The following is a 19716-nucleotide window of genomic DNA, read 5'->3' as shown; positions in this document are numbered from 1 at the left end:
ATGACATTTATACACTGTAACTTTACACCTCCAGTTTGCATACATTTTTAATTATTTGAGATTCACAAAGCTCTCCTTATGCATGGAAAGCTATGCAAGTCAGAATCTTTGGTGCCTAATCCTAGGGATTGCCATATTTTTAGACAATATACTGGAGTGTATATACCGGCATATGAAATTCTACAAATGGCTGCGAATGCAGGCAGAGTGCCCTACAAAGGTCGGCAACCTTCCACTCCTGGACCACTGTCTGCTCACTCTGCATTTTATCCTCCACCGTTCACAATGACAGCTCAGCTCCTTCGCTATAATGTGATCTTGTGAATCAGAAACTGCAGTCATTAAACAATTTGGGCCAAATTTACAGGAATTTGGTGTAGGAAAGCTCAGCAAGTCACCTTGCTCCGCTGCCGTACACCAAAGTGAAAATGCAGGAACATACTGTATTTTTGCAATACAGTGTATTCCTGTCCTTTACCCCTGTGCTGGCACTGTTCTGGCAGCCTAGTGTCAAAACAGGCACCTTTTACTATGGTGCAAGGGTGCCTGTGTTGTTGGCAGGATTGTTTTTGTGCAGGAAGAGGCACCTTCCCGTACTGAAACAATCCAAGAGGCGTTTTCCTTTTTCAATGTGTGCTGCAAAATGCAGCACACATGGAAAGAGGAAAATACGAGCACAAATAAATTTCTCCTTGTTATGCCTGCTCTTGGGAGGCATAAGGTTTTGACTCATTCCCAAGTTTACAAGTCCCTGTAAGTCTAGGAATGTGTCAAAAGCCATGGGTGTTACAAGGAAAAATCTACTGCAACGCCCATGGAACACCTCCTTGACGCAGAGTAAGGCAACACAGCGACTTGCGCTGCCTTGCTTACTCCATATCTATGAGGCCATTCAAAGCCACGCAGCGCCGCTTTGCGTGGCCTAATAGATATGATTTATTTATCACAAATATACTCCTTTGTATATTTGGCCCTTTCCTCTGCCTTTTACAGCAGTAGGTTTGTGTGCATTTTTAGGGTGAGAACTGTCAGTAAATAATTTGTGAATATCTACAACCCTACAAGTTCGTGGGGGCTCACAGTATTTTCCATGACCAACCCAATACTGACTTTGTGATTGAGGATTTGTAATTTTGAACCACAAAATGCTGCTTTTTGTAAACTTTAAGTCAGTGCACAAAAAAACCTTCTTAATTCGTCTCTGACTGATAAGAGTCGGTCACATGGCTAAATTCTGCTTCGATCAGACCAAACCCTTTAGAAAGAGGTTGCCTGGCTACCATAAATGCCATCATATATACATCTAGGTTCTTTCAGCATACCTGTAGAAGCGATCCAGTATCATAGTAATCTGGGTCAGAATATGACCAAAAATAGGCCTGCGAACCTAAATAAAAGTGGCCCCATTAGGGAACCAGACACTTGAAAAAGTCACCAACGTTTGCAAATCAGGCCAGTTTTGAACTTGTAAAGACACCAAGATTGCGTGCATTTGTGTTTGCCGCATGCAATACTTATAGTAATATTGGGGACACCAATAGTAAACACCACCCCATCTGGACATACAATAGGCCCTCAAACTGCTAAAAGCCTAGCCCACACATTGATCTGTCATACCTACCCATGGGGTACTGCCTGATTTCCCTATATGACAGTCTGACCTTGATTGTAACTTCTACTCCCACCCCTTTCACAAGTTGCAATTGTTTGTTACCCCTCACCCAAGAAGCACATTTCGAATCCATGTATTTTTTTATTATCCCAACTACAAAAATAAGCATATTTTAACGATCAAACTTCAGATAGGAAAAATATTTCTTCACCATCATCATTATCATAAAAACCATACCTAGCAAATTTGAAGAGCTTCCAAGTGCTTTACCTTAAAAAACATGAAAATGACTCGGTTCAAATGTGCTTTCTGATCAGCAGTATTTCTTATTGGATTTGAATTGTTTAAGTAAAGTCATTCAATGGGCATCTGAGCCTCAAACCCTTTACCTCTGCTCCAGCCTTGTTGATTTTATTATATAACTTTCTTGTACTGATTTACTGAAGTACCTGACATTGCTTCTGGTCACACAAGCAGCTTATATATGCCACATGTGCAATGTAGTTATGCTTTTCGTTTCTTTCTCACACTCCTTTTCTGGCAGCACATGCTCCTTATGCGCATATTCGATTATGTCCTTTATGTTCCCTCCTGCTGCAAGCTGTCAAAAAAGCTGAAAGCATCAAGCAAGCTCGCTTCTCTGCCAGCCCACCACTTCCTGAACTTCGGGGTGGTGGAAGATGCACGTTCGGTGCATGGCATGATCAACAACCCCACCACCACCCACATGTTCCAGGAACCACTCATACTGTTATGGCATTGGCATTTAGGAGGTATATGTTACTGGACTAAACTTACAAAGGCATTTTTTTCTTTGTAAAGATGACGGAATTATATCGGAATTATATCGTAAAGGTGAATGAGCTACAATGACCCCTGCAATTTTTAAATAGACTCTTCTCTCTTGAGAACCCAGACACCTAAAAGCAGAACTAATGTGGCACCTGCCCTGCACGAACACTTTAAAATGGTGCGTCTGCTGCTTTGAAAATCAGACCTTTATCAGAGGCTTGCTGTGATATTTTGAATAAAACATGTTTTCAATCTGTAAAAATATAGCTGCGTCCTGATCATGCACGACATTAATCTACGGGCATAAGAAGGTGACTGGGACAAAGCTTTTAAAGTCTAGAATGAATAATTTAGCCAGATGGGTTAGAATGAAAAATAAGACGATGTGTTGTGTTTCAATCCAGTACTCAATACACTGAGGTTATATCGTAGACGAACTCATAATTTGCAGGTCTTTAAAACTCATCTACAGTGTGAAAAATTCTCTCAAACCAGGCCCAGAACTGTGTGCTTCAATTTAGTCCAAATATGGGATTCGATATTTCTGTATTTAGTTTCAGTTCTGTTTTTTGCCCAGCATTGATATGGCATGTTTTACACACCCCATAGTGAGTTTAACTGTGGTTTATTTTTCATGCATCCATACAGTTGGTTAAAACGAAAGGTGAAACTCTTCAAGGAGACTCCTGCTGAAAAAGACTTACGCCCTAATTATGAGTTTAGTGGTCTATACCGTAGACCGCCAAACTCATGCCTGCCAGGTGACCGCCAGTGTTGGTGGTATGAAGACCGCCATATTTTGAATGCTGGCTGCTCTCTCCCAGAAATTGGGTGGAAAGCCACCAGCAGCCATACTGACAGTGGGCGGTTTAGTGGAGTATGCGTGTGAGTAAATCCGTGTTTAGATGTATGTGTGTATGCGTGCCTGAATGCGTGTGAGTATGTGAGAGTGAATGCGTGTATGGAAGAGAGTAAGTGAATGCATGTATGGTAATGTGAGAGAATGGGTGTATGCATGGTGCATGTGGGTGTATGTGTGCATGTATGCGGGGAGGGGGGTGAAGGGGCGCTGTGATCGTAAGGGGGTGAAGGACACTATGTGTGTTTGGAGAGGATGTGAGGTCAGGTGCTTGTTGGGGGGGGGAGCTGTCTACCGGTGACAGGGGAGGAACTCCCTATCACTGGTAGCCCTACCATCATGGTTTTTGTGTTGGTGCTACTGCCACGGAAATCATGGCGGTAGGCCGGCTCATAATGCCGCCGGTGGTGTGCTGTGGACCGCCGGCGGGTCGGAGATATACATCTCCTGCCTGGCAGTTCATACTGCCATGGCAGCATAAGTGGAGATGTGGCGGTAAACACCTCCAGCCTGTTGGCCGTGATACCGCCACATTAGCCCTGGCAGTCAGGAGACCGCCAGGCTCATAATGAGGGCCTTATAGGGCCTCATTACAAGATTGGCAGTGGGGATTACTCTGTCTCCGTCTCATTATATCCTATGGAACTTGTAATTCGGCGGGCGGGATATCCCCTACGCCAAACTTGTAATGAGGCCCTTTAGATCCTGGCAGAGGAGATAACTCTGTCACAAACGTGACTGATATTCTGTCCGCTGTATTGTGAGCCCGTTATAACCTATGGGGATTGTAATACGGCAGACAGTATAATCGTCACATTTGTGATTGATTAACCCCCTTTGTCAGGATCTAAATCAGGCCCTTAGGGTCTGGTTTAGATCCTAACAAAGGGGGTTACTCCCCTAGCCCCTGACTTAGAGCCTGGTGGAGGGGGTTACTCCATCACAAACGTGAAATGGGATCAGTATACAGTGGACAGGATATCCTTCTTGTTTGTGACGGTGTAACCCCCTCCAGCAGGATCCAAATCAGGTCCTAAACTAGATAAGTAATGTGCATAATCAAGAAAGCTTCCATAGTTTATGCAAACTGTTGATTACATGACAGAATTACATAACAGAAACATAATTGCCTACAATAACTTAAACAGCTATATGTTTTTTTTAAATGGCAAGTATACAGGGTTATAGTAAGTGAATGTTCTGAAAGCATGTTGGCTCAGTGACTTAAACACTCCCTACTGATCTATGTGTATATCTGTTGGCCATGAAGTCAAATCTCATCCATCTGAGCCCGCTCAATTGAGAAACAATAAGTTGTATAACAGTAATACTTGTCATTTACAGCACTTAAAAACGGCTAATTTACGGTACAAAGGTTTCTGTGAACTTTCAAAAACATTCAGATCTTACCCACTCTTGAACAAATATCTGTCAGCAATGCAAGCCTTAGAGTATCCCACAAGGATAAATGGTCTTAAGACCACCAGCCTCAGGATGGCGGTTGGACCATCGCAGGCAGGGCGGTCCGACCACCCCATTATGACCGTGGCGGAGCTGCCACGGTCCAACCGCCGACACCGGCCGTGTGCAGACGTGAAAAGCGTGACAGGCACAGGTGCACCCTATGCACCAGAATATTGCCGTCGGCTCACTTATGAGCCACTGACAATGTTGTGGGCTGCTTCCCGCTGGGCAAGGGGGCCGAAAATCTGTTTCTGCCCACTGACCAGCTCATAATAGGGGCCGCGAGAAGGAGACCACACTGGTGGTAACCTGACCATGGGACTTCGGCAGATGGCCTTTTCCATCTGCCAAAGTCATTATTAGGGCCATAGTGTGAAAGTGGCTGAACGGCTGTAGATGGAATTTTTTAGAAACATATATTTAGGAAATGAAAAGGATCATTTTTGGTTTTAGTTGTAAATGGATGAGGTATTACTAAAGTTATAAACCGTGACAGACATTCCGACTGCCGCACTGCGATTTCCATTGGAAATGATGGAATTGTAATATGGAAGATGGGATATCCTTCACATTTGTGATGGAGTAATTCCTTTTGCCATGATCATGCTCAGAACACAGCCTAAGTATTGGTAAAACAACAGAGCTGCCTTTTACTTTTGAAAGGCAGTCATTTCCCAATCATATCCTGACTAGCCATCGCCATGAACCATGAAATATTGTGGTAGTTCACAGTATTTTGCAAACTTTTGAGGTCTTTCATGGCCTCAGATATCACTAAGTGTAAAGCCCTTATAATTTTAAAGATACTAAACCTTTCCTCTACTACCAAAAAGGATCATCTGCACACCGTCATCTACAATCCTGCTAAATCTCATGGAAAACCCCTTCAGCCATTTTTGCGCTACGTCCGAAACAAAAGTCTATGGAAAATTAATTTGGAAACAAAATGTTTTGGGCCACCCTTTTTTCTTCACAACCCCTTAAAGAATCAGCACAAAACTTTCCATCATCAACCAATGTAGAAAAGGCTACAGGTCTGGAACGTTTTGTGGAAATTCGTCAAACAGGTGCGAAGTTATTAGCCAGCAAAAATCTGAGGAATTCCTAACTCTGGGATTCCTAATTATAATTACAGAGTGGCTACTGCCACTTTGTAATATACATGCTGCAATACAAACACATACACACACACATACACCCACACACCCCCATTTGCATAGTTTTGTTGTCAATGATGTCAGTTCAGTTGCCATCAGTAATGATATCAATGATGTCACAGAACATGTCATGTGTGTTGTAATATGTGAGATCACAAGCGGTGCATGACAAGGGCATGGATTATAGTCATTTGAAATAACTGTTGAATTTCAGTGTTTTTTTAGTTTAAAATGTTACGTTTGAATCCATATTTTCACCTTACTATAACCTTTGGTATTTTCAGTGAATTTCGTAGTTTTTTTTTAATTCAAAGTAAAATACTATTGGGCTTGAAGGTGCTCCTGATTTTCTCCACAAGGTCAATGGGGTCATGGTATCCCAACCTTGCCCATACATACATGTTTTATAAAAATTTTGGGACACGGGTTACAATTCCCCGGTGCCTGAAATGGAGGCTGCAACATACCTCTTCATGTTGCTGCCAGCCAATAAGAGAAGAATCTTCTGAGAAAGTTTGCCGGAGTCTTTCGCTCCCGTGGGAGTGAAGTGGCAGGTGGGAAAAAAGCCCCCTCCACAAATCAGATCGCCCTATTATTTTAAGCTGCATGATCGCAGGACTCTGGCAAGCCTCCTGCAAACGCAACCTTCCAGATATACAAAGTTTTTGAATCTTAAAGTCTCAAAAACTACTGAATTAATTTACACCAAGTCACAAAAAGCAGGTTTTCTAGACCAAGATATAGCTTTCTACCAAATCTGATGTAATTCAGTTGAGCCATTTTCAGGGTTTCGCTGAACAATTTCCCTACTGAGAAATTTATGGGGAAATTATGTTTTGTGACAGTCTTTTTAACTCTGCCACCACCTGATGGATTACTCCAAAACATTCCCTGAAGAGGCTGGGGTGGATGATTTTTTTTTTGGAAAGTTTTGTGAAGATTCATCAAACGGCGCCAAAGTTATTAGCAAACCAAAAAAAGTTCTTGCTTTGGTAACTAGGTTAAAAATATAACTAAACATTGCCGACCACCACCACTGGGTAATAAACCAAAGGTTACAGGGACATTATAGTTAGGAAATAGAATTTTAAAAAATCTTAGATATTTACTTTAAAATCCAAAGGTTACAGGATCGTTATAGTTAGGTTCTGAATTTACACCCACATAGCCAGAGAAACTTACTTGTTATAGAGTTATCTCAAGTAACTATAAATCGTGCCCTAAGGTAACTATAACTTGTGCTCCCATCATGCACAGCTTTTTCATCAAACAATTTACTGCAAATACTACACCATGATGTTTTCAAAGATGTCATCAGTGCTGTAATTTGTGGGGTAATTAGCAGTGCATGGTGAGGGCGTGAGTTATAGTTACCTTATGACACCAGTTATAGTTATTTGGGATAACTCTAACTATGACAGGTGAATTTCTCCCCCATTGCCGTTGATTTGTGATATTCGCCAATTCACAGCAAAAAAAATACATGAGCGGGCTCCCTCGCTTGTTTTTTAATGGGCCCCAGGTGGGTCCCATACAGGTCTCTGTGTGGCATTAATATGCCAGAGCCCCAGGGACCACCACCTCCCTGGGGCGATTTTCATGATATGTGAGGGAGGGCCTGTGTCCCCCTGTGCCCTGGGGACCACCACCTCCCCCAGGGACCACCACTTCCCCAGGGCACTCTGATTGGCTGAAAGCAACATGAGAGAAATGTTGCTGGTAGTCATCACAGGACTCAGGGACTTAGTACCCTGTCCTGAAAAAAAAAAAAAAAATATATATATATATATATCAGTCAGTCAAAATAATTTGATTTGGTCTAAATTAGACAATAAAAGTGCAGAAATAACAACATTACATTCATCGATTATTAAAAATGAAATACATCAATAGTTGTTAAATTACATCAGCTATAAAAAGATAGGTACAAATAAACAAGAGTAAAAAACCGAGCAATTGTAATTTGCAAATTGGCAAATAGTATGAACCATTCTGAACATTTCATGACCGGAGCAGTATTTAATCAAGGCCCCTTATGAGCATAGAATGCATTATATGTTCACTGTATACATTATAGTGACAAAATATTATGATAAAACAATATAAAAATTCAAGTTAAAAAATAAAACAATCTTGTTGTGAAAACTGGCAAAGGCTGCCCTAACATATTGCAGCTAAGCCAACAATATACTTAATTAAAAACCGTTAAAAACTCGATCTTGACAGAATCAAATCACAACCCCCCTCCCTGAGTCTCATTAAGCCCTGGGGACCCATCCCCTTAAAAAGAGCTCTTAGGGCTGGGGTCCCCAGGGCTTAATGGGACTCAGGGATGGGGGGTGCCCCCCTCTTAAATATAAGGCCCGTGGTTGGGGTCCCCAGAGCCTAATAAGGCTTGGGTGGAAATATGTTTCTGGTGTCCCCACTGTCTAATGCGCTTAATGATGCTCCGGAGGGGAGGTTCACTTGTTCCCCCTCCCCTGTAAAAAACATAAGGTCCTGGTGGATGAGGTCCCCATGGCCTAAGGAGACTCGTTGAGGCGGGCCAGGTGGTCAGCCCTCTGAGGGGTTTGCCACAGGATGCCATGCGTTGCTGAGTGGTTGGATTTACATATGGTAATAAAATATTACCTTAAATTTAAAAAAAATCCTGAAATTCACAGCACTAACAAAGGTTAAAGTAATATTATTGTAAAGTCTGAAAAAAAGATCTGTTTTTGTTTTAAACAAATACATACATATCTATATATCTTAACCTTTGCCTTTTTTTAAGTTTATTTCTATGTTTAAAAAAAATTCTATCTCCTAACTATAACATCCCTGTAACCTTTGTTTCTTTCCAGTGAATTTCTATCATACCAGGAGCCGGCCCTGGGCGGGGTTGCGGTCCCCAGCACCATCAGTAGCTCCTTGAGGGGGCTGCTCGCCCCCCTCACATAAAAATAGCCCTGGGGAGGGGGTGGTCCCCAGAGCCTAGGTTTTCGAAATGGACCCCCCTTTTTATTTTTTACAGTTTGCCCAAGGGAGATGGTGGTCCCGGGCACTGCGGGGGGGCCCACATTGAATTACAACATAGCCCCAGGAAGGTGGCGGTCCGCGTGGCTGCAGGGGACTGCCTGCCACCCCGCAATTAATTTAACAACAGATCCCGGGAGGTGGCGGTCCCTAGGGCTCAGGGAGACCACGCAGCCCCCCACATTAAATGTGATAATAGTCCTAGGGAGGTGGTGGCTCTCAGGAGTGCAAAGGGGCCTCGTGATACCCTGAATAGAATTTGATTTAAATCCCTGAGTGGTGGCTGTCTCTGGGGATGCAGGGAGACTGTGCGGTCCCTGCACAGATTTACATTAAAGCCCCAGGAAGGTGGTGGTCCCTGGGGCTGAAGGAAGAGGGCAGGGGGACTCCCTTACAATTCATGAAAGCCCCAGAGAGGTTTGGCCCCCCCACCTTAAAATTAACAATGCATCCGAAACTTGGCTCATGCGAAGGCTTCAGAATTATGAACGCAGGAGCCTGCACGTCATTTTAAAACAAATGTTGCTGTGATTTGTGACCCTGTTGCAAATTTGTGGCAATTTGTTTTTAATGCTTTTAAGCTCTGGAGGGTCCCTCTGGGACCCCACCACCAGAGCTAAGGGGTCAGGTTGTCCATACCCTGACCCCTTTTCTTTATTTTTAACCTTTTTTCTGGGACTCAGCTTAAGGTTCTGAATTAACTTGCAGAAACCCAGAGAAATTCAGCAGTTATAGTTATTTCGATTAACTATAACTCGCCACCCAAGGTAACTATGCAAAGTTTTTTCTTCAATATTTTGACTTCTAATATTTCATTGAGAATTTTATTGATGTTATAAAGGTTGTCATGAGTGCTGTACTATCTAGGGTAATTAGCAGTACATGGTGAAGGCGCGAGCCGGCATTGCTGTCACAGACAGGGAGCTGCTAAACATGCAGGTCCCTATCTATGAGAGCAATCCTTTCCTCTGTTTCTCTGCTGCATGTCTGTGAGCAGGGAAACAGAGGAAACCTCCCAGCAAGCGAGAGCTGTTTGATAGCTCTCACTTCCTGGGAGCGGAGTTTTGTTTGCTCTGACTTGGCAGAACTGTCAAAGCTCCTGCTAAGTCAGGTATGTGCCGGGGTGGTCCCAGCAAACAGCTATGTCCTGGGATGGGCACCCCGGGACATAGCAGGAGCTGCCCTAGGAGTGGCAGTCCCCAAACCCATTACTGGCTCCACTAGGGGACCAAGTGGCCCCCTCAAACATTTAAACAGCTCCTGGGTTGGGAGGGGCACAACATATCCCTGTCATCATATTATGTATCACTCCCAGGGAGATGGCGGCCCCCGGGGCTGAAGGGGGCCATGTGCCACCTTTTTTTGTTACAATTGCCCCGGGGAGGTGGCATTCTCTAGGGCTGCCAGGCATCCGTGCAGCTCCCTGCATGCAATTAAAACATCCCCAGGGAGGTGGCGCTCTCTGGGGCTGTGGGAGGGCATGCAGTACTCCCTTATTTTGAAACAATTGCCCCGGGGAGGTGGCGGTTCCCAGGGATGCAGGGTGGGCTGCGTGCTTACCCCGCATATAATAAAATTTTATCCCCAAATACGTTGCGGACCCCCCACTATAATTAAAAGATTTTGCCCTGGGAAGGTGGTGGTCCCCAGGGTGTGAGGCACATGTGCCCCCCTAACTATCTGATCTAATCCTAGGGAGGTGGCACAGCCCTGGCATAAATATGCCCATGATGGGGGCCCTATTTGCACCCTCCTTTATATTTGATATGCCCATGGGACCTAGCCCACCCGGGGTCTTTAGTAAAACAAGCATGGGAGACCACACTTGTTGTTTTTTTTGCTGTGAATTCACAATGTTGTTGTGGATTCCTGGCAACAATTTTTTTTAAAGTGCTTTAAAGCCCTTGTGGGGTCCCCCTGGGACACCAGCATCAGAGCTAAGGGGCAAGGGTGTCCCTACCCCGGGCCCTTTTCTTTTTTTTCACTTTTTTTCAGGGACTCTGCTGGAGCCAAGTCCCAAGATGGCTGCTCACACTTCCAAGTGGAAGTGTTGGCAGCCAATCAGAGATCTGCAGACTTCTGCAAGAGCTTGTTATTGTTTGTGAAGTCGTCTGGGAGGAACGGCTGCTCTAGATATACAAATTTGCCTTTCCTTTAATTTCTCTTAAACTACTGAACAGATTTGCACCAAACAACAAAAAGCATAATCTGCAGACCAAAAGCTACCTTTCTGCCAAATTTGGTGTAATTCGGTCCAGCGATTCGGCTGTAGTTGTGTTCAAAACTCCTATGGGAATTAACATGAGAAACGCACTTTTTTGACCTCCCCCTTTTTCTCGGACCCCACTTGGTGTGTGAAGATTCGTCAATTGGCGCCAAAGATATAGGTAAGTCAAAAAATTGTTTTTCTGTGGAAACATGGTTCTAACTATTACTACCTACTGGCAACTGCCAGTGGGTAATATATATATATATATATATATATATATATATATATATATATATATAATATTATATAATCCTCCTCAGCTCCGAGTGTTTCAGGGTGATCCGTCAAAAAGGGCCAAGAAAAACGGGGTAGGTCCCAAAATGAGACTTCACCATTCATCTTTTCATAGGAAAATTGAACAGCAATATCCCGAAAACTGCTGAATGGAATTACACCAAATTTGGCAGAAAGCTAGATCTTAGTCTAGAAAGTGTGCCTTTTATAATTTTGTGTAAATCTGTTCATTAGTCTTTGAGAAACCAAGGTTCAAAACCTTTGTTTATTTCACAGCACAACCCATTTTCAGATATAATGTGTAGGATCCGCAGATCCTGCAGCGCTCTGATTGGTTGACTGCAACTATTTGTGATGGTTCCATGAATCCATGAGCCTGACTATGGGATCACGTTGGCTGGCCACAATCTGAGGAAAACGTTGGAAGGCAGAATCCTAGGAATCAGGGCCTCTGCCCCCGAGTCCTAGAAACATTTTATAAAAGGAGTATAAGGGGGCAGGATAGGATTACCCGGTCCTCCTGGGCTATGTGAAAGGGTCTCACCGGGAACCCTCAAGAGTTAAAAAAAATCACCATTCTGTGGATTCACGGATCTACCATGGTTCTTGGCACAGTCCCATGGAGACTTGTGGTAGATCCATGTATCTGGCAGAGTGTGAAAAAAAAATGTAAAAGTGGGTAGTCACCATGAGGGCGGGCATCCAACCCCATGTCACACAAAGTCATTGGCAGGGGGGGTGCTTGCTGGGGGTTAGTTGCAGGGCCTGACCACAGGCTGGGCTCTATACCCTACCCTATGTTATTCAAAGCCAAAGCCATGCATGTGGGAGGGACTCCTGTGGGGTAAGGCACAGGGCCTGGATTAGCTGACCCCACACTGTGCAAGGCAGATGATTTGCATTAGGGTGGCCCCCCACAGGGTATTGGATGTAGGCCATGTTCCCAACCCCATGTTATGCATGGCAAAAGGCCATGTGTGGTGGGGAACACCCACAGGGGGTTGATCGAAGGCCATGTACTGCAGGGTTGGGCTCCCAACAGCCCTTTGCCCAACCAAATGCCATTCATGTCAATACACATCTTACTTTACTTTGAAAAAACATAGAAATTCACTAAAAACAAAGGATAACGTGACTGTTTTAGTAAGGTATTGAAAAAACCTTACAGAGTCAGTGAAAAAAACAAATGTTAAATGGCCGTTATAGTTAGGTGAAAATGACAGTTAAAACATACCACATAAACTGAAAAATACCACTGAAATTCACCAATTATAGTTATCTCAAGGGATGTAACTGTAGCCCATGCCCTCGCCTTTTACTGCTTATAACCTCACGTTTTACATTACTCATTACATGATTAATGACATTATTGATAACATGATGATAACAAATGAAATTACATTATTAATGGCAACAGTGTGCATGGCAGGGGACCTAGTTATGCTATGAGTGGTAAGGATACTTTTAAGGTTTATGGGTGGATAGTGGTAAAAGGAGGTATGGGTACATTTAGGGTAATGGAGTGAGTAGTGGTAGAAGGTGGTGAGGGTACATTTAGGGTTTAGGGTGGGTAGTTGTAAAGAGAAGTAAAGTAAATTTTAGGGTTTATAGGTGGGTAGTGGTAAAGGAAGGTTATGAGTAAATTACAAAGGAGGATTTGGGACGTTGCCCCCTATAAAAGAAAACAATTAATTACATATTTAGGGCCAGATTTAGTCATCTTTCATGCATCACAATGCAGCAAGACAACGTTCTGTGCTGTGCTGAATGAAAGGAAGAGGATGGAAAAGCACCCTATTTACCAATTTATTGTTATGGTGTATTCCTGCTCTCTGCTACTGCCTAGCACCAATGCAGGCACCCTTGTCCATGGTGCAAGAGTGCCTGCGCTGCAGACATGATTGTTTTTGTGTAGAACAGAACACCTTCCTGCACATAAACAATCCTCTGAGACGTTTTCACTTAGAAAGAGGAAACAAAGAAGAAAAATAAAGATATTTTTCCTTGCTGTGCTTCCCCTGTAAAGGAGTAGCATTTTGAGGCCATCCCAGGTTTGCCAGTCTTGGTAAATCTGGGAAGGTGCCAAAATCCATGGGTGGATGTATGGGAATTCCCATGCTCCACCCATAGAACGTCTTCCCAGGGTAGAGTAACACAAGGCAGAGACTTTTTTTACCTTGTGTTACTCCAGGTTTACCAAACAACGCAGGTGCCTTTGGGTTGCTAGGTAAATCTGATTTTAGTATTGCATTGCCCTTGCAACACTATGTATCATGCAAGGGCAATGCAGTACTATGATTAACTCTGGTCCTAAGTTTAGTGTTTAAGGTGTGTAGTGGTAAAGGCATGTATGTTGACGGCACCCGTGTTTACTGGTAAAAACATGGGTCATAAAGACGTGTTATAATGCCATACAACCTTTGCCCAAAAATGTCTGGTGTTTGAAGGGATTTAAGTGTTCCTTTTGATGTAGCCTTGAATTAAATAGAGGCAAGAAGTAGGGCTTGTACATCAATATTACACACTTAGTGGCACAGTTTTAAATCCCCTCCAGTAGAAACTTTACATATTATCAATCAACATCGCTCCAACCAAATTACACTACATAGCCCCTGCAGACGGACATGAATCTCGTCATTATTTTATCTTTATTTAAGTTTTTATTAGACTCCACTTTGAAAGGGCATCAATTCACTGGACTGGCGGGGAAATTTGAAGTTTCACCACACCCCCTCTGGCCAAGGGTGACTTAGCCTCCTTGACCTATTGACCTTCTGCCCCGTGCCTCGCAGCTGTCTCTTATTAGCTTCTCAGGGAAGAGCACGTAGTGTGGTGTAAACTTCGGTACAGAAGGTTCTCAGTGAGAGACTTTTTTTTTTACTTTCTGTTCGTGTCGCTATGTTACAGGGTATAATAGTGTCAGAAAAATATGCAGTACAGAAATCAATAAATGACATTACAAAAACAATCCGAGCTGGAGCATGCTGTGGTGCCGAGTGTGCATCTGTCGACATGGACAGTCACACTTTAATAGAACAGAATAAAATAGACTGCCGCTACTCACCGCGCAATAGAGGCTGCGAAGAAGTTGAAAATGAATCAAACAGGACCCCGTTGGCTGCCATGACCCCTTCCGAGACCAAGTCGACACTTCTGGGTTTGACTACTCTCGAAAAATGTTTCGCTGAAAAACACAGAAAATCCCAAAGGAAGCTAAGTGCCTGTTGTGTAACCAAAAAATTGGGTTTGCATCGCCACAGGAATGCTTGCAACAGAAGCCCAGTGCATGGCGTCTTCTTTAAAAATGAAACAAATAAAGCAAAACTTTTTCAGATTGGGAGAGGGACGGCTTTTTCGCACCCGAGGAAATACGAATGAATAGTACTTACCCTCAAAATGCAGAAATTCAGCAAGCGTGGAAAACACAAGCAATAACCCCCCCCCTCCCGCTTGCTGAGGTTCGGTGCTGTCTCTCCAATTTGGAGACTGTAGGTTGCTTGTGGTTCTGTGGTTGTGTGTAAGGCCTTCACAAATGTGTTAACTCAACCCCAGACAGCAAAGACAAAAAAAAGTTAGTCTCCAGCTAGTCATTTGCTGACTGGAGAAAGAAACCCATGTGACAGATGATGTCGACGGCACAATGTCCCTGCAACGTCTTTAGCAGTGGGTTGCATTTTTTATTTATTTTCGCAATGTTATTAAATGGTTCACTCTGTCCAACAGCGCGAACTGGAAGACCCCTTTTACGGTGTCATCGTGTATTTTTTTTTAAATTATCAAATACAAAGTTGTCCCTGGTGAGATTGAAGCGCGAGCACTGTGTCGCGCGGCGTGTGGTCTCGCGATGCCACATCCCAACTACATTCTGTGGTTTCATTCGTTTAACCGTCACTTCTCCCACATTTCCCGCTTCCTGTGCATTAAAGTACAGAAGTTTTGCTAGCACCGGAGCCTTTGCATGGCAATTATTACTACGAAGACTCTTTCCATATGCGTTTATGGGTGGTTTCCTTAGAGACGTTTCGTGTGAGCGCGTATTAAGAACAAGTACAGAGCATATGTTTCTTCATAGAAAATGTTCGGTTGCGCTAAGCGTTTCATTTCAGGCTACCACAATTCACCAATATGTCCTATGTTTATTAGAGTACATTGGAATGTAGCCAGTCATGGTCATCATGCGTTGGACATCATTTTCGAAGTAAGTTAATAATTTTGAGGCATTAGCCGCATACAACCTGTAAAGTTCTACCGTAGAATGCTTACATTGCAGTTATTTCGACTTCTCGCTGGTTTTGAAATCAAAAGGAAATCTTCCACGAGATTTAAATTTCACAGTCCGACAAATAAATTCATATTTCACTGGTATTTTAATCAGTCAATTACAATTTTATATTAACAGATGAACTATAATTTAATTCCTTTCTTCGCAGTTAGATGAGTAATACAATTAGTTTGCCTTGCTGATGCACGCACACTAAAACGTTTTGATAAGAGCTTTTGATATGATAAACAGTTTATTGACCTTGGAGCTGTCAAAGTTCATGTTAGGGAAGCATGCAAGAATACGAGGTCCTCAATATTTACAGAGATGTGAGAATTGGCACATAGCCATCATGTGTTGCTTCAACATTTCCTCTTTTTAACTTTCCTGTGAAATACAGCAATGTATAGTTTAACTTTCCGACAGCTTTTTCATGCTTCCCTTATGGCTTGGCCATGCAATCGGAAAGTGGGTGGGTCTTACACCAACTGAATGTAATGGTTTGTTACAAACCATGTTACGAAAGAGGTGCATATGGGCCAGCAAATTCTGTGAGAAAATTAGAAAAAACATTCACCTGTATTTTCTATCTTTACCTATACAATTTGTCTAACGCCGGCACTGCTCATACCTCAAGATAAGAGGTTAGAGTGCATATATAAATTACAATTCAAAACAATACATTTTTTGCACTTTCAAAGTTTTAGGAAGTTTCTGATTTTCACTATTAAGGGAAACCGCAAAAAGTTTGCGAAATTCAATTACTCCTATACATCATTTTACTGTGCTTTCCAAGATAACATTTGTCGCATCTAGAGGCAATTTTTAGTTGAATCTCGCCTAGCCAAGATGGAAAATGTATGTAGACTTTTCTCTGCACATTATTATTCTGCATCATGTTTCTATGCACAATGGCAAATGCTTGCAGAATTTTTCTCTCCCCGTTCACATTTTGTGCTTGCTTTGAGCCTGTGGTTGCAGGTGGGACCGACCTTCACTCATTTCTCGGGACGGGGACTTATTTTTGCGCAGCAAACTTTGATCCAGAGCAAAAGAGGGAAGATATAAAAGGAAGAAAGAAGGAGGAAGATAAAGACAAAAAAAGTTACAAAGTGAGAAACACAGATGAAAAAAGAACATGGAGGGAGATAAAGGTCAGGGGGTGTCAGGTGGTGGATTATTGAGACAAGAGGTGGAATCAAGACTATTCGGCCTATAGTTTTACCCCTCCGGAATGCTATAGTGCCTGCACCGGGCTTCTGAACAAAACTTTGGGCACCAGCACTTTTTATTTATTTATCTTTTACAAATTAAGCACTGGACATTCTTTTGCAAGCGTCCTAATTTTCAGTCAAAAATGTTGCTACTTTGTGAATTTGCAAAGCTTACCATAGAATAGCATGAAGGTTGCAACGTCACAACCTCCTCTGATGACTCAGATTATGGTGTAGGTATATTTCAGATAAATTACAGAATATGAGAGGAGACTAGTAAGGCCTCATTTAGAATAGTTAGCTAATTAATAATGCTTGCTATCCAACTTAGCATTTTCACTCTCAATGGGAAATGAGAGGCACAAACACGTTTTGCAGTAGTCACTGCTCCCACTCAATCAAAGCGCAAAATTTGATCGAGCACAATTTGTGCACAACTTCCATTAGGTGGAAACTGTAAAAAATGTACAGTCTTTAGTCCTTGTGAATAAGTTAGCACAGATCAGTGATTTTTCAGATGCAAAATGTCTACAGAGCTTTACCTAAAGGTGGAAAACTAATGGGAAATAAGGATAAAATCGGTTGGCAAATAAAACAGACAAAAGAATGAGATAAGGGAAGGACACCTTACCCCAGAATAACTCCGATGTATTTGTTCATTACACACGTTACCTTTAGTTCAGCGTGCTGAAGTGGGAAATGCATGTTAAAAACAGCGCAGGCTCCTGAAATTGCGATGTGTATTTGTGTTTTCTTAAGTACTCATGAATGATACCATTTGGGTCATTGGTGTGCAGGGGCAATTATTCTAAGAATACAGCCTGATACTAAAGGCTGTTCCGGTTATTAAACCCCCTTTTTCTTAAATGATAGGCTCAAGCTGCAGATGAGAGTCTTTAACTACGTTTAATGGCTAGTATAGCACAAGACAGAAGAGCTATAATGCTATCAGAGCACAACATTCATCGAGAACCCAATATTGTAGATGAAACAGGGAGAAACAAGGAAAACATTAGAATTTTAGTGACGGTCTACATCAGCCTTTATTGATCTCTGTGTGGGATATACAGATTGTTATATGTCCTTTTCATATGAAACATGCCATAGGCAAGAGCATATAAAAAGTTAGAGCACACAAAACAACTGGTGCAGCCCTGAGACGAAAGGCTGTATTGGTTTCAAACCTTTCCACCTAGTGAGGGTACAATGTTCCCAAATAAAATAGTGTGAGAAAGGGAGAAATAATGAGTCAAGAAAAGGGGCGTTTCATAGGCACGATAAACACTGAATATCTCTAGGGAGAAGACTTTAAATAGAGAAGTGGAGAAGCAAAAAACGTGCTGTAAATAAGCAAGTTGGAAATTAAAAAAAAAGTAAACATCACCTGTAACAAACAAAAAAGCAGCTACCGAAACTGAAGTCAATGCAAATAACAGCAGGCGAGCAAACATATGCAGGTTGAGCTAAGACTATTGATTTAATAAAAAAAGAATCAAGGTTTTGACGTGAATGGAAAACAGGAGACTAAATGAATAAATAGGAGAATAATTTTAAAAAAGTGAAGAAAAAAAAAACTCGTTTATTTTCCTTCAAGTAAGAAAGATTGAACCATGCTGGTTATTCAGCGAGGTTGTTGTGATAAGCTTTGCTGCTTGTTTCGCACCTGTGTAGACCACAAGCGACATGCAGACCTTTACGTTCTTTGATACCTAGTGCAGAACTCTGGATCACTTCCAGATGTTCTCTTTTTCCTTTCACGTAAGAAATACAGAAAAACACGTTTTAATTTTGTGACAAAACTAACATCTTCACATCTCTCTCCTAGCTGGACCACACGAGCAGACAGGTGCAGGGAGTTACTCGAATGAAAAGTTCCTATTGTAGCTGAACCTGTGTTTTATATAACAACAGAAAAAAGGAAAGGCTGCAATACTGACGCCATTTGAAGGCAGTGTTTAGCAGGGTAAAGAGGTGATGAGAGAGGCTTCACACTTATTCTTGTAGACCAATGGTTCTCAAGGTAGTCCGTGAGAGGGTGTTTCTTTTACAAGCGGTGGGAGTGTAACTGGGCCTGACTGAACTGCTGAGGAAGAGGTGAGGTTTCAGGGTTAAACTGAAAAGGATATGTGGCAGCGGAAGCTGAGGTGAGGTGTTCAGGGTGATGGTGCTTGATAGAGCATCTTCTACTACTTCCCCTCTAAAGTTTTATGATCAGAGGGCAATCAATTAGCTGGATGACATATCCCAGAGCTATGGAAAGTTTTAGCCCTTGAATTCTTTTTGAGAATAAAGGAGGGTCATCTTTTGCTAGATACTTGTAGGTCAGACGGAGATACATTTTTATCTGTGCTCAGACATGGAACAGGAGACAGCAAAATTGGGTTTTATATCTGTGATTTTGCATATGAAATCCTTGACGCTTTGACGTCTCTGGAATGCTCATTGGCAGACTACAAAATGTAGGAAACTAGGCAGTCAAGTTATGCTTCAATTTGTGCAAACATGACCACATCAGACAAGCTCTGAAAACACTTAACAGCTCCTACCAGAGTTGACAGTAACATTGGAGGCTTGCTGGTACAAATGACTCAGGTATCTTCAAAACCAGGCTCCCTTCTATATTTTCATCTGGATCCTGATACCAGGGTAACATGCACCTTATTTAGTAATATACCCTCAGGAAACAGAAACACAGAGGTAGATCACTGCGAGAAGGGATCAAACTCTGACATTTTTGAAAATTATTGAATCCTACCCACTTTGCATATCTCCTGAAAACTGAACTTAAGCCCAAGTAAGGCGCTCTGCATTCAGCGGCGGCTGTCACAAATCACAAGGG

The 19716-nt window shown here is 42.5% G+C and overlaps 1 long non-coding RNA gene across 1 annotated transcript in view; it reads right to left on the bottom strand.

Moving 5' to 3' along the window:
* Nucleotides 1-14579, bottom strand: part of LOC138283285 (uncharacterized) — a 259821-nt gene extending 245242 nt beyond the window's left edge. The window contains exon 1 of the long non-coding RNA XR_011201167.1: nucleotides 14467-14579. This is a non-coding gene — a long non-coding RNA (uncharacterized lncRNA). The remainder of the gene's footprint in view (nucleotides 1-14466) is intronic.
* Nucleotides 14580-19716: the final 5137 nt, after the last annotated feature.

This window comes from Pleurodeles waltl, chromosome 3_1 (genome assembly GCF_031143425.1).
Source record: "Pleurodeles waltl isolate 20211129_DDA chromosome 3_1, aPleWal1.hap1.20221129, whole genome shotgun sequence".
Taxonomy (NCBI): Eukaryota; Metazoa; Chordata; class Amphibia; order Caudata; family Salamandridae; genus Pleurodeles; species Pleurodeles waltl.
This window is presented reverse-complemented; position numbering and strand designations above follow the sequence as displayed.